Source organism: Gekko japonicus, unplaced genomic scaffold (genome assembly GCF_001447785.1).
Source record: "Gekko japonicus isolate JY-2015 unplaced genomic scaffold, Gekko_japonicus_V1.1 scaffold4, whole genome shotgun sequence".
NCBI classification, from domain to species: Eukaryota; Metazoa; Chordata; class Lepidosauria; order Squamata; family Gekkonidae; genus Gekko; species Gekko japonicus.
Window position 1 is genome coordinate 242587 of NW_015165234.1, and position 14944 is coordinate 257530.

The 14944-nt window shown below is 46.1% G+C and overlaps 1 protein-coding gene across 2 annotated transcripts in view; it reads right to left on the minus strand.

Moving 5' to 3' along the window:
• LOC107109238 (cystathionine beta-synthase-like) overlaps positions 1-14944 on the minus strand; it is a 66812-nt gene that overhangs the window by 42681 nt on the left and 9187 nt on the right. Inside the window, exon 1 of one of the 2 annotated variants that reach the window (XM_015409812.1) lies at positions 9456-9619. The exons of the other annotated variant lie outside the window; for it this stretch is intronic. The gene's annotated coding sequence lies outside the window, so the exon portion shown is untranslated. Of the gene's footprint in view, positions 1-9455; positions 9620-14944 lie in introns of those variants that run through there. 2 annotated transcript variants of the gene reach the window in all.

A 14944-nucleotide genomic window follows, 5' to 3' on the forward strand; every position in this document is an offset into this window, starting at 1 on the left:
TTCCTCATGAAAGCCACAAAAACAGCTGAGTGGCAGGGAGCACCTGCTATAGTAATCTAGTCTTGAGGTTACTGAAACATGGATCAGCATGGCCTGATCAGGCAACTGCAAATGGGGAGCCCTGTTCTGGCATTGAAGTCCCCGCATAATATAACATAGGCATAATGGAATCGAGTAGTTAAGAGCTCCAGCGTATCGGCTAAAAGGTCCCAGATGCACCCCCTATCCTGCTGTAATCCCCTAGGAGGTATGTAGACATCTAAAGTGTACTCCTTTAAGTAATGGTGTCTGAAAGTTATTGGGACAATTGTTTTCTAAAACCTGTACATCGACATTTAGGTCCACTGATATAGTTACCATGCCCCCACTTCCCCGTCCCTTTAAGTGCGTTTTAATTGCAGGAAATTTTGGTTTTATGTATTTTATGTACTTTATGTATTTTATTTATATTGTAAGCCACTTTAAGCTCTATAAGGAAGAAAGGTGTCTAATAAAGGTATTAAATAAATAAAATAAACCTTGGCCTCCAAGATCCTCTAAGAGGGCAATGCATTTTGTTTTTAAAAACATTTGGTCTCTTAAAACCCACATTTATCTAAACGTCTAAAGGTAGTGGCAAACAGTCTTTTCTGGCTGCCCCAGGTAATGCCCCTCTCCCTCCATGACTTGTATTGCAAATGCCTGTGGCACAGTGAGGATCTCAGTTACTTCATGATGACAAATTATGCCCAACAAGATTATGCAACAGCCACATGTATCAAAGGACAAACTGCTTCTCAGTATATCAACTAAGATTTCAAGAGGGTGTTCCAAAGCTGTAGTAACACTTGTTATGATACATAAATATTCCTAAGGGTATAAAAGCTCCCCTCTTCTCTGTTTGCACTGCAGACCCTGCCAAGCAGAAATTAGGATATCCATTTCCTAGGATTCATCAGTTTTATTAATAAGCCTTGGAGTTTGTCCAGAATTTTAAAACTATTTACAATGTATATCGTAACAACACTACATTCAGCTTAGACCTTAGGCACGGAGTAAAGATAACCTGGGGGGAAAGGGGAGGATGTGAGATTTTTCTCCCTAACCCCAAAGGGGAAAACTAAGTTTACGGAAAGTGAAAACATATACTTACGCACAGGGGTCATTTCCTGCCGGAGCGCACCAGAGCAGCGATCCAGCAGAAAGGAGCCCAGCAAGCCCCGCCCCCAGCCTTGCCTGGCCCGCCTGCCTAAGTGGACAGGTCGGGGAAGGTCTTCCAAGCAACGGGGAGACCTCCCCGTTCCTTCCTGACAGGAAAAACTGCCACATTTCCACCCCTGTCCACAGGTCTCTTCTGCAGGATCCTCGAAGATGTCTGGGCTGCCCCATTAGGGCGAAGGAAAGCCCTGTTTCCTGGGCTGCGAAGCCCCCTGTCCCATCCCCGTCCCACCAGACTTTGTCAAAGGTGGCCGCTCCCTCCGGCTTGGGCTCCTGGCGCCCGTTCCGTCCCCTTTTGGCCTCTTCCTGGCTGCGGTGAAGACAGTGAGGCCCTGAGAAGGAAGGGAGGATCAGAAGCTCAGGATCCGCGGCAGGCCCAAGCAGAGAAGGCCGTCCTGCGCACACGGTAAACCCCTGGGCTGCCCCCCCCGCACCTGGCCATCTCCCACCATTTCCCAGCTAAATCACTGGGTGCCCTCCCGGGGCTGCTGAGGCTGTATTTCCGGGCTGTCAGCGCTCGGATGGATGCCTGACAGCCAGTGACTCACTCCTGCAGCAGGAGCTGCGGATGGTGTGAATGAATCAAAAACGTTGGATCCCCATGTGGCTTAAGGCTGCCTCCTGCTTCTACAAGCAACGCACCTCCCTTGGTGGCAGGGAGGCCGCGACGGACCCTTGGGGAGAGGAGTGCCCACCTTGGTGGTGGGGGCGCCAGGAAGCCCCGGGAGGTGATCTCACACTTGACAGGGGGCTGAGCTGGGAGCCACAATTTGTCAAGGCGCGCTGTACATTTGCTTCCTGCAATGCAAAGTGTGCAGAACGCTGCTGCCGTTGCTATTGCACAGGAACCCCCAAGGACAGGGGCTTGCCAGCCTTGCTTGCTCTATACCTTTGGAGTATGAGCCCAACCAGTAGGGGCGCAGGTACAGTTGGACCCCCTTGGGCAGCAAATCGGGAGTTGTACGTGCAATCACCATAGCAACCGTGGCCCGGGTAGTAGCGTTGCCCGATGCGTGCATTTTGCAAGAAAGACTGCTGCCACAGCAAACAAGTAAGTGGGGAATCCTTATAAAGGTACCTGTTTTCCCCAGGGCTTCTTGTTGAGAAAGGTGGCGACGTCTCTTAGCAGCCGCTAGCCGGCATAGTGGAAATGGAGTGTGAGGAAAAGGAAGGGAGAGAATGCTTCTGAGTTGCTGATCAGTTGCCAGATTTTTTAAAGTGGAGAATACACCCATGGCATTTCTTGTCACACAATAATATATCTGGTGAACTTCCACCCTCCATGTCATGAAAAACCTTTCTTTGTTAAAATTTTGCCTGCTGGGCTGTTCAACAAGAAACCTGAATTAGAATTCATTTCCCCTCAAGCTTGAAGAGGTTTAGGATTTCTTACCTACGATAGATACTAATATCTCACATATCTTGCCCCTTAGAGATTTCAGTTAGTTCAGATCTGGGTAACTTCCTAGTGTATCTGTGTTATCGTGCAGTACATTAACCCTGCTTGCCTATCTAACAATAGTGGGGTTGGATCTCACCCACTCTGCATGAACTCTTTTGACTGGATCTTGTTTTAAACCACCTCTCATCCCCACCCCTTTTCTGTATTTGAGACTACACTGGCTCTCTGAGCCTGTGCAAAGTGCCATTCTCTCATGCGCATGTAATCAGAAAAGGCTTCCACATATTTAGCTTCCACATGTGAAAGATCACACTTCTGGTGATGTCAGGGGGTGGCGGCATATGCAAATAAGTTATGCTAATGAGTTGTGCTAATGAGCTCCTGCACCTCTTTTTCTACGAAATGACCCCTGCTTATGCAATCATTTTTCCTACAGAATAATATTAAAGTTGGAATTTCTTTCTTAGAAGACCAAATTTATTTTACTTCTGTGTGATAACTGTTCAAGTACCTTTTAGTCAAATTGGAGGATTAAAAACTAAAGAATATTTCAATACTTTGCACACACATAATGTTATTTTACTTGCTACACTATACATCTCAAGGTGGAGGCACACAAGAAATTGCAGGAGGAGCAAACAACTGAAAACCCTCCCAAGCCATTTTTGGGGTTGGAGCAAGGTAACTGTCAACTGCATGATATTTTATACTTCCTCCTGGAGAATATTTCAAGGGCTTGCAAGGATCTATCAGTAGATAAGCTCAATTGTGGTTGCTAAGGTTGCCAGGTCCCCGCCCACCTCCCAGCTACTGGCAAGATTTGAGGAGATAGTGTTGCCAGATCTACGTTGGGAAACTCCTGAAGATTTGGGAATGGAGCTTGGAGAGGAGAGGGACTTCAGTAGGGTACAATGCCATAGAGGCTGAGGCCTTCCCCTGATGTTGGCTTCTGGCTCTGGGATTCAGAAGCTTAGTACCTTTGAATGTGGAGGTGTCCCTCAGTCACCATGGCTAGTAGTCCCTAATAGACTTATCCTCCACGAATCTGTCTAATCCCCTTTTAAAGCTGTTTATCCCTGCAGCCATAACTACATCCTCTGGCAGTGAAGTCCACGTTTTAATCACTCTCTGTGTAAAGGATTATTTCCTTTTGTCTCTCCTGAACCTACTGCCCATCAGTTTCATTGCATGCCCTCAAGTTCTAGTATTTTGGGAGAAGGAGAAAATTTTCCCTTTGTCAACTCTCTCTATCCCATGCATAATTTTATAAACCTCTATCATGTCCCCCCTTATTAGTTGTCTCTTTTCTAAACTGAAAGTCCCAGACTCTTCAGCCTTTCCTCATAGGGAAGGTGCTCCAGCCCCCTAACCAACTGGGTTGCCCTCCTCTGCACTTTTTCCAACTCTGCAATGTCTTTTTGGAGATACGGGGAACAGAACTGTATACAGTATTCCAAATGAGGCCACATCATAGATCTATACAGGAGCACTACAATATCAGCCGTTTTATTCTCAATCCCTTTCCTAGTAATCTCTAACATAGTGTTTGCCTTTTTCATTGCTGCAGCACTGTGGGTTGAAGCTTTCATTGAGTTATCCACCATGACCCCAAGATCTTTCTCCTTCTCAGTCTCAGCAAGTTCAGACCCCATTAGCCTATACTTGAAGTTGGGAAATTTTTTTTGTCCCAGTGTGCATCACACACTTATCAACATTGAACTTCATTTGCCACATTGTCGCCCACTCACCCAGTTTGTAGAGATCCTCTTGGAGCTCTTCACAGTCAGCCTTGAGATCCACCTTCCTAAATAATTTGGTGTCATCTGCAAACTTGGCCACTACACTATTCACTCCCAGTTCTAGCTCACTTATGAATAAATTAAATAGTACCAGCCCCAATACCGATCTCCGTGGGACTCCACGGCTTACTTGCCTCCATTGTGAGAACTGTCCATTGATTCCTACTCTTTGCTTCCTGTCATTTAACCACTTTTTAATCCATGAGACAACCTGTCCTCTTATCCCATGACTGCTAAGTTTACTCAGGAGTCTTTGGTGAGATGCCTTGTCAAAAGCCTTTTGAAAGTCCATGTACATAATGTCTACTGGGTCACCATTGTCTACATGCTTGTTCACTTTCTCAAACAACTCCAAAAGGTTGGTGAAGCAGAACTTTCCTTTACAGAAGCCATGCTCTTTTTCCCTCATCAAACTTTGTCCCTCTGTGCCTAACAATTCTATCTTTGATTATTGGTTTTTAATTTCCCCAGTAGGTCTAAAATTTAATCTATGGTCACCTCCATTTGGCTCAGTTCTTCGGACTTCCTTCCTGAAAATAGGGGCTGTGGCATGTGTACATGCCCCACACTTTCCACAGTGAAAACAGAAGCAAAAAAACTCGGAGATTCTCTGCCATCTCCCTGTCTTTCTTTAGCAATCCCTTTATTTCTTTGTCATTCAAAGGCCCCACTGCTTTTCTGGCTGGTTTCCTGCTCCAGATATATGTTTAATTTTTTTTTATTGTTTGCCTTTATGCTTTCAGCAACCTGCTTCTCAAAATCTTTCTTTTCATGCCTTATTATTGATGGGGTCCGAACTGGCAGAGACTGACCAAGAGAGAGATCTTGGAGTCGTAGTAGATAACTCACTGAAAATGTTGAGACAGTGTGTGACTGCAATAAAGAAGGCCAATGCTATGCTGGGGATTATTAGGAAAGGAATTGAAAACAAATCAGCCAGTATCATAATGCCCCTGTATAAATCGATGGTGCGACCTCATTTGGAATACTGTGTACAGTTCTGGTCACCACACCTCAAAAAGGATATTATAGCATTGGAAAAAAGTGCAGAAAAGTCACTCCCAGTTCTAGCTCACTTATGAATAAATTAAATAGTACCAGCCCCAATACCGATCTCCGTGGGACTCCACGGCTTACTTGCCTCCATTGTGAGAACTGTCCATTGATTCCTACTCTTTGCTTCCTGTCATTTAACCACTTTTTAATCCATGAGACAACCTGTCCTCTTATCCCATGACTGCTAAGTTTACTCAGGAGTCTTTGGTGAGATGCCTTGTCAAAAGCCTTTTGAAAGTCCATGTACATAATGTCTACTGGGTCACCATTGTCTACATGCTTGTTCACTTTCTCAAACAACTCCAAAAGGTTGGTGAAGCAGAACTTTCCTTTACAGAAGCCATGCTCTTTTTCCCTCATCAAACTTTGTCCCTCTGTGCCTAACAATTCTATCTTTGATTATTGGTTTTTAATTTCCCCAGTAGGTCTAAAATTTAATCTATGGTCACCTCCATTTGGCTCAGTTCTTCGGACTTCCTTCCTGAAAATAGGGGCTGTGGCATGTGTACATGCCCCACACTTTCCACAGTGAAAACAGAAGCAAAAAAACTCGGAGATTCTCTGCCATCTCCCTGTCTTTCTTTAGCAATCCCTTTATTTCTTTGTCATTCAAAGGCCCCACTGCTTTTCTGGCTGGTTTCCTGCTCCAGATATATGTTTAATTTTTTTTTATTGTTTGCCTTTATGCTTTCAGCAACCTGCTTCTCAAAATCTTTCTTTTCATGCCTTATTATTGATGGGGTCCGAACTGGCAGAGACTGACCAAGAGAGAGATCTTGGAGTCGTAGTAGATAACTCACTGAAAATGTTGAGACAGTGTGTGACTGCAATAAAGAAGGCCAATGCTATGCTGGGGATTATTAGGAAAGGAATTGAAAACAAATCAGCCAGTATCATAATGCCCCTGTATAAATCGATGGTGCGACCTCATTTGGAATACTGTGTACAGTTCTGGTCACCACACCTCAAAAAGGATATTATAGCATTGGAAAAAAGTGCAGAAAAGGGCAACTAGAATGATAAAAGGGGTGGAACACTTTCCCTATGAAGAAAGGTTAAAGCGCTTGGAGCTCTTTAGCTTGGAGAAATGATGGCTGAGGGGTGACATGATCGAGGTTTATAAGATTATGCATGGGAAAGAGCAGGTAGAGAAAGAAGTACTTTTCTCCCTTTCTCACAATACAAGAATTTGTGGGCACTCAATGGAATTGCTGAGCAGTCGGGTTAGAACAGATAAAAGGAAGTCCTTCTTCACCCAAAGAGTGATTAACACATGGAATTCACTGCCACAGGAGGTGGCGGCAGCTAGGCAGAGTGGAAGGGAGGTGGTGTTGGGAAGGTCAGACTGAGGAAAGAGGCAGAAGCAAGAGGGGAAGATGGAGGTTGTTAGCCTAATTGCCTTGTATGATTAATAACCTTTGGGGAATTGTAAATATTAAAGAGCAATAGGCATATAGCGTGGGAACATAACCTTTGTATACCAGAGTTAGAATTCCCAGAGCCCATGATCAGACAAGACCAGGTTGCTGAAATAATTGGTCTTTTTACTTAATAATTCTCAAGCATACAATGACAATAAGCAGGCACTCACACACACAATACAGAACTAGGAAATTAACATAACATAAGAACATAAGAGATGCCAATGTTGGATCAGGCCAAAGGCCCATCCAGTCCAACACTCTGTATCCCACAGTGGCCAGAAATACCAGTGCCATCAGGATGTCCACCAGTGGGGCCAGGACATTAGAAGCCCTCCCACTGTTGACCCCCCCAAAAGATAGCAACATTCACATTAGCAGGTATTTTCATTGGTAGGTGATATGTTAGCTGTTGAGTATAAAATAAATGGGGAATGGATCGCGAGTTGACCAGCAACACACGTGAAGTGGTTCTAAACTGTGCAGGAATGGAACCAACAAGGTAGGTATGGGTGAAGAAAGAGAGAGAGCTCAGGCAGAGCTCACCTTAAATAGCCAAATTGTGACCTGAGAACATGGCCAGGTGGTTACTAGTTCCCAGAAACTGTCGACAAAAAGAATAATATTTCTGGATGGATGGGATAAAATAAGATGATGGTTGGACAATTTAGAGTTGATGTACGGCAGGGAGTGAAACAAAGGGGGTGAAACAAAGGAGAGGATAGAGGAATCCAATCACATCGCTGGTCTGGTGGTGTTTCACGTTAGCGATCCAATCCTCGTCAGTGATGTTGTCTGGACTGGGGGCAGGAAGGCTTAATCACTTCTTTTGTCTTTAGCTGGGCAACAGTCTTTGTTTGAGAATGACTCAGGAGGGGGAAAGGAATGTGCTGTGTGATGGAGAGAAGATTCCTTCATGGCTTCTGTACAGGAACATTGGTCCTCTGTCAGAACATGGCTTCTCTCTCTCGGGTCTGCCACTGTCTCTGTGTTCATGGAGTCCCGGGCTGTTGGTCTGCATCACAGACCTTGTGCTGATGCAGAGGTGCAGGGGCAGAAGTCTTCTGTACTCTTGGGTCCCTATCTGGTTTGGTCTGCTCTCTGGCACAAGGCTTCCCTTGGCCACAGTGTACAGTCCATGGTCCAGCATTGGGCACTTCCCTTAGGACCACAACTCTGTCCATTGCCCTGGCACACACTTTTCACAGTCCAGCAAGGCAGAGATAGTAAAAGAGTCCTATCCTGCCATATCAAACGGCTTCATGGCAACAAGGTTGGAGTGTGAGGGGGAGAAGAAGTAGGTTTTGGAAAGAAGGGTGGTTGGGGGTGGATGTCAGATGCCAGAGGACAAAGCAGGGACAAGTGGGGGAATTTCCCCATGAGTTTCTCATGCTCCCCTAACTTTGTGTGTAGGGTTGCCAGGTCCTACCTGGCTACCAGCGGGGGACTCCATGGTCTGTCCTGGGATCTTCTGGTGCATGTGCAAAGTGTGCTCCGCAATGACATCACCCGGAAGTGACATCACATCGCCAATGTTGGGAGTCATGCTTTAGTTTTTGGGCAAAATTCTATTGCTGGAGCCCAAATTTACCATAGAGTTTTGCCCAAAAACTAGCCTGTCACCCCCCCCCCCAATGTTGGCAGTGTGATGATGCCACTTCAGGGTGATGACATCACATCACGTTCAGGGAGATTTGCGGGTAGGGTTTCCCCTTGCCAGCCGACTGGCCGGCGGCAGAAAGGGGCTCGCAAAAGCAGGGGAACCCCCAACTGGACTGGGGGCCTGGCAACCCTACTTGTGTGTTAAACTTAGCAAAAGTATTAAACCTGTGGTGGCTCAAAGGTTAAGATGCTGAGCTTCAGACCGGAAGGTCTGTAGTTCAGCAGTTCGAGACCGTAGTGCTGCATGATGGAGTGAGCTCCTGTCTCTAGTTCCAGCTCCTGCCAACCTAGCAGTCTGAAAGCAAGAAATTGCAAGTAGTTAAATAGGTACCACTATGGTGGGAAGGTAATAGAATTCCATGCACCTCAACGTTTAGTCATGCCGGCCAAATGACCACGGAAACGTCTTCGGACAACTGGCTCTTCGGCTTGGAAACAGAGATGAGCACCACCCCCTAGAGCTGGATTCGACTGGCTTTCGAGCAAGGGAAACCGTTACCTTTACCTTATCCTTGTTCCTCCCTATTTGTTCTGTGGGCCCAAATGTTTAGACTAAATAGCAAATAATGTTGCTGGAGAAGCAAGTTAATGAAGCTCCAACAATGCATTCTCCCACTACATTTAGCATGGACGATGGCCCACTACCTTGACTCAGCTGATCTGGCCATGCGAATCCATGCTGCAATTACCCTGAGACCAGACTATTGTAATGCAATCTCATGGGTTTGCCCTTAAAGTCAACATGAAAACACCAGTTGGTACAGAATGCTGCATTCTAGTTACGATCAAGTGCTAGGTCAGCATGCATGTCGCAGCCATCTGCAGTCACTCAGCCGGTTACTGATCAGTTAGTTTCTGGGTTCAATTCAAGGTGCTGAGTACCACCTACAAAGCCCTTCATGGCCTTGTACCATGTACCTGCAGAACCTCCTCTCTCCAGCTATGCTCTGCTACAAAAACCTTCACTCATCTGAGCAAAGCCTTCTGTAGATGTCACCATGTAACTGCGTAAGACCGGCAACTCTTCTTTGGTGTCTCCTCCTCCTGCTCCCAGTGGAACAGCCTGTCTGAAGGTATCAGGAAGGCTCTTCTATAATTCTGCAGAATGTGCAAAAATGAAATGTTCAGGAGGGCAACATCCCACCTTCGTCGCCAATTGTTAGATCGCGCTAACAAAGGACTCTTAGAGTGATTCAGCAAGTGATTCAGCTTTATTGGAAGTAACGAACAAGCACTCAACTCAGTAAGAAACCAGAACAGAAAACAGTGGGAGCTTATGCTCCTTTTAAACATAACCGGGCTAATGTAGCCACGCCTATTTACAATTAACAACCAATGAGATTGCTTAGTTAAGGACCAATGGGAGTCTTTCTCTCCTAGGGAATGGTATCGTTCTGATTGGTCGCTGTTACGAAGCGACCAATAGGAAGTTCGCTCAGAGGAGCCCTGGTCTGGCTCGAAGCTTAACATAGGAGTCCTATGAGGTGATTCATGTAATCGTTTCAATACATTACAGGAACAATTCAAAAGGGCATCTTTACAAGGGAATAGGTTTGTATGTATCAACTTGCTTTTATGGCATTGTATTCTACTTTTGTAATTCCATGTCCTGCATTTTTTAGTATACCTTGCCCTAGACAATTTGTTGTCTGTAGGCTATAAATAAATAAATAAATATAGAGGAAAACATGCAAGCTGTATATGAGTTGATATCTAGTAAAAAATCAGAAACTGCTTAATCTTCAAAGCAAGTCAGCACTGGTGGGGCACAAAGAAATGAAGCAAGCCCAGAACCTCCTGCGCAGAACAATTTGGGGTGGAGGATTAGATTTAATGGTGCCCTAGGGATAGGAATGCTATAATTCTTTCCAATCTTATATAATAACTGCATGTTCTTTAAGTTTTTAACTAGGTTGCTTTTCTTGAGGATACAGATATTTATGTAATATTTGAACTTGTTCACAAGGTGTGTTTCTATTCTTTTCCGTCATTATACATTGCTTTGATAATGACTTGCAATGGAAAGGCAAGCAAAGATAAACAAAAATTATACAGATAAACATACAAAATTTTAAAACAATATGACAGTGCAGAGAATGGGACTGCAAAGAATTTGCTATCCTAATATTTTACAGACACAGGGCTAGGATACATCATGTTTCTCTAACTTGAATTCTGGAAACTGGTATTCTGGGTAGCATTATGACAGCTGAAACACACCATAGGTGGAGAGATGGATCTTAGAAACAGCTTTAACTGGCTTTCTAAACTGTAAGAAAAACCGAGAAAGTCAGGGCCACAAAAAGCAGTACAACACAGGAGAGACTGTGGCTCAGTGATAGAACATACTGTCTGCACACAAGAAGGCCCTGCCATCCCCAGTTCAAGGGTCACTGATATTACCTACCGGAGAAGACCCTACTTCAACTGCAACCTTTGAGACCCACTGACAGTCATACTGGCCAGTGCCAGCCTATGTGGACCAATGGTATCAAGCAAACCCATAAGAATTCTAAGATGTTAGCCCTTGCAGGGCTTTTTTTGTAGAAAAAGCCCAGCAGGAACTCATTAGCATAACAGGCCACACCCAACAGCAGACACTCATTAGCATATTAGGCCACACCCCATGCCTTCCCTTGGCTTGCCCAGGCGCTCCGCAGCTGCAGGGCACCCAGGCAAGCCAGCCCTTGAACAGGCCAGGGAAGGCACGGGAAGGCATTTAAATGCCTCCCTGATCCTTCCAGCCCCCCCCCCAGCCCACCCGCCTTGGAGGCGCTGGGTTTTTTTTTTTTTCGCTCTTCAGGCCTTCCCTCTGTAGCCACGCACACAGAGGTCTTGGCTGTAGTGGGCGTGGTCAACTCTGAAGCCAGCCGGAACTCTGTTCCTGTGCGTTCCTGCCCAAAAATAGCCTTGGCCCTTGGTGAAAGGCACTAAAAAACAACTTCTGTCCTACTGAATTACAGAACAATTACAGAACAAATTTTCAGAATCTCAAAGTTAGGATCTCTATTCCATAAACATGCAGCTTTAAAAAAAATGATCTCTCAGCATTTAGATTTAATCATAATCTATGTATTGGAAGGAAGCTCCTTATGACCCAGGAATGGCATGAGGGCTCAGAGTTCCCAGTGCTTGGTGTGTCCCAGCTTTCATACTTCTTTTCTTTTACAAACTCAAATGGTGGAAATTGCTGAAGTGACAAGTACCTGTCAGAGTGATGGCATTAATATCCCTCTCCTCTCTGCCCCTGCAGCTCCCTGGTATTGGTGGAACATTGGGCTGAGCTTACAGTTCATAGAGAATACTGCAAAACAGACAGTAGGTTGGAGGCCCCCCCCCCAAACCATCATTTTCCAGGTGAGGTAAATAAAAGTCTAATAATAAGCACTGACACACAAAGCATAACTTTATAGAATGACTTACATTTCACTCAGCTCCCACTCCAAAATCATAAAAGGGTTCTGGGGTACTTATTTATACACGCAGGTGCCAACAATGGAGCAGCAGAACAGGAGACAACTGGTGTCGAGAGCTGTCATGATCCTAGGCCTATAGTAATGCGGCCTACAGGCTCTAGGGAGGCTTAGTAGTTCCAGGGAAGCCTGTATTAAGGAGGAGGAGATTGGATTTATACCCTGCCCTTCACTACTTGAAGGACTCTCAGAGCGGCTTACAGCCCCTTTCCCTTCCCCTCTCCACAACAGACACCCTGTGAGGTAGGTGGGGCTGAGAGAGCTCTCCAGAGAACTGCGCTTGAGAGAACAGCTCTGAAAAAACTTATGACTGACCCAAGGTCACACCAGCAGCTGCACGTGGAAGAGTGGGGGATCAAATCCGGTTCTTCCAGATTAGAATCCGTACTTCTAACCGCTACACCAAACTGGTTCTCCCAGAGTGACTACAGGGCCTACATTTCCCAGGTCACCTTTTGGGCCATGTGATTGGCTAACAAGGGATTTGGAGGGAAGCTTACTCCAGTAGAATAGTATAGAATAGTTGCCTGGGAAGAAGTGATAAAAAACTTTGCCCAAAGTGGGAGGTGGTTCAGTTCCAGGGAGCAGAGCTAGCGAGAAGCTGCTGCATATGGAAGGATCCGTCATCCAAAAGGGGTGAGTCAGCTGGAGGCCAAATACCTAGAGAAGGCTAGGTACGGTACAGTCAGACGTGTTAGGGTTTCTTATTCTGCTGGTTTACCTACCTTTACTGTGCTCATTTTTCCTATATGTTATTGGATTATAGTTGTTAAAATAAGTGACCAAATGAGGTGGGTCCTCAAACCTCATTTGGTCACTTATAAGGGGAAACCTACTGGAAAAGGAGTATATAAAGGGGCAGGGTGGATGCTTCAGGCCCTTCCAAGGAGACCCATACCAGAGTGGTGGCAGCTATTAGAGAACCTTCCTAGCCGCTGCCTGTGACAAGGGCAAAAGAGCACACTGTAAAAGCTTACATCACAGCTATCAGGTTAAGTTTTTGCAGTAAAACAGGAAGTCTGGCTACATGTTATGGCCTCTCATGTGTGAAGCAATTGGCTCAGTCTGTTTAGAACTCTAAAGGGTCGCTACCTAATAAAGTCTAGGGCTCCCAACCTCCAGGTGGGGCGTGGAATTCCAATGGATCTCCAGACGACATGATTCAGTTCCCTGGAGGAAATGGCAGCTTCAAGGGTTGGACTGTAGAGCATCACATCCTACTGGCCCCCCTCCCCTCCCCCAAACTCCACCCTTCCTGGGCAATGCCCTCAGACCTCAAGGAATTTCCCACGCTGGAGTGGTAAACCCTAGTACTGACCCTACAAGCAGAAAATGCTTGAAAAGATTGGTGCTGGTTCAGCTTTTGGTTTTGCCTGCCCTCTTGGGAAGAAGACAGACCCAGCATGTCAAAAGTGATTTGCTGTATGCTACAGGGAAGGGGGTTATCTTACCCTTGTCGCTAGCCACAGACAGAGTTACCTTTCAGAGGTAACTCTTTAGCTGCTAATCTTTCCTACTTCTGCTCCTTCTTGGGAGAGCCTGGCAGCTGAAAAACGAACACCTACGGGTAACACACCTCAATCCACACCTCTTCTCTTTGGCAAAGAAATACTGATAGGAGTTTGACATGCTGGCATTCTCTCCTTAAATTCCTGAACAGGAGCCTGCCATCCATACTAGTTGAGCAACTTGGACAAATCCAATAAACAAAGGGAGCAACCCCACCCATAAGATCTAGCCCACGTGTATCAGCGGAGAAAGCAGCTCTGTGCAATGCTCATGCACACTTAGGGATGGGTATCTGGGAGGAAACATCATTTTTCAGATTCAGGAATAGGTTTTATACCAGTACAAGTGGAGACCCGGATGGTTATCTCATTCGTCACACCTTTGCTTCCTCTCCTCACCCCCTACCTCTCTCACACTATTTCTCCCCTCTGCCCCCCCTTTCTTACTCTCTATTTCTCCCTCCATGCATGTGACTTCCTCTCTTTCTGACCTGTCATCTTTCTCTTTGTTTTTCTGCCTCCCCACTTCACCACTCTTTCTCTCTCTTTCTGCCCCCACCCCATCATTCTTTCTTTCTGCCCCCATCACTCACCCAGCCTCCTGCCTGCTTCCTCCCCCACTCCGCAGAGCAGCAGCAGCAGTGGTGGCAGTGCTCCTAGCCACCCACCTGCTTCCTCTCCCCCCACAGCATTAGTGGCAGCGGTCTGGGAATCACAACGAATCTCCCAGCTACAGAGATCAATTAACCTTAGGGCCGCCAGCTCCAGGTTGGGAAATTCCTGGAGATTTGGGGGTGGAGCCTTGGGACAGTGAGGCTTAGGGTGGCAAGCAGCCTCAGCAGGGTATGATGTCATAGACTCAACCCTCCAAAACAGCCATTTTATCCCGGGAAACTGATCTCTGTCACCTGACTACAGTTGTAATTCTGGGTGATCTCCAATCCTCACCTGGAGGCTGGCAATGGTGGTTCTTGTGGAAATGGCTGGAGGATGGAGTCTATGACATTACACCAGTCCAATGTTCCTCCCCTCCTCAAATCCCACCCTCTCCAGGCTCCACCCCTCAAATGTCCAGGAATTTCCCAACCTGGATTTCCTTCCCACCCAACAGCCAACCTACCTTTATCTGCCTCTCAGTCTTCTGCTTTCCATCTCCACCCCCCAGCCTCTACCTAGGAAAATTACAGTCTTTCTCCACAGTGGGGACCAAAGCAGCTTTCATTATTCCCTCCTCCTTTTTATCTGCACAACAACCCTGTGAGGTTGGTTAGGCTGAAATATGTGACTGGTCCAAAATCACACAGTCAGCTTCCACTGCAAGATGGGGATCTGAACCTGGGTCTTGCAGACCCTACTTTGAAGCTCTAACTGCTGCACCTCACTGGCTTCATAGGGTGGCTGCTGATTAACGGTAGCAAGCAGCTGA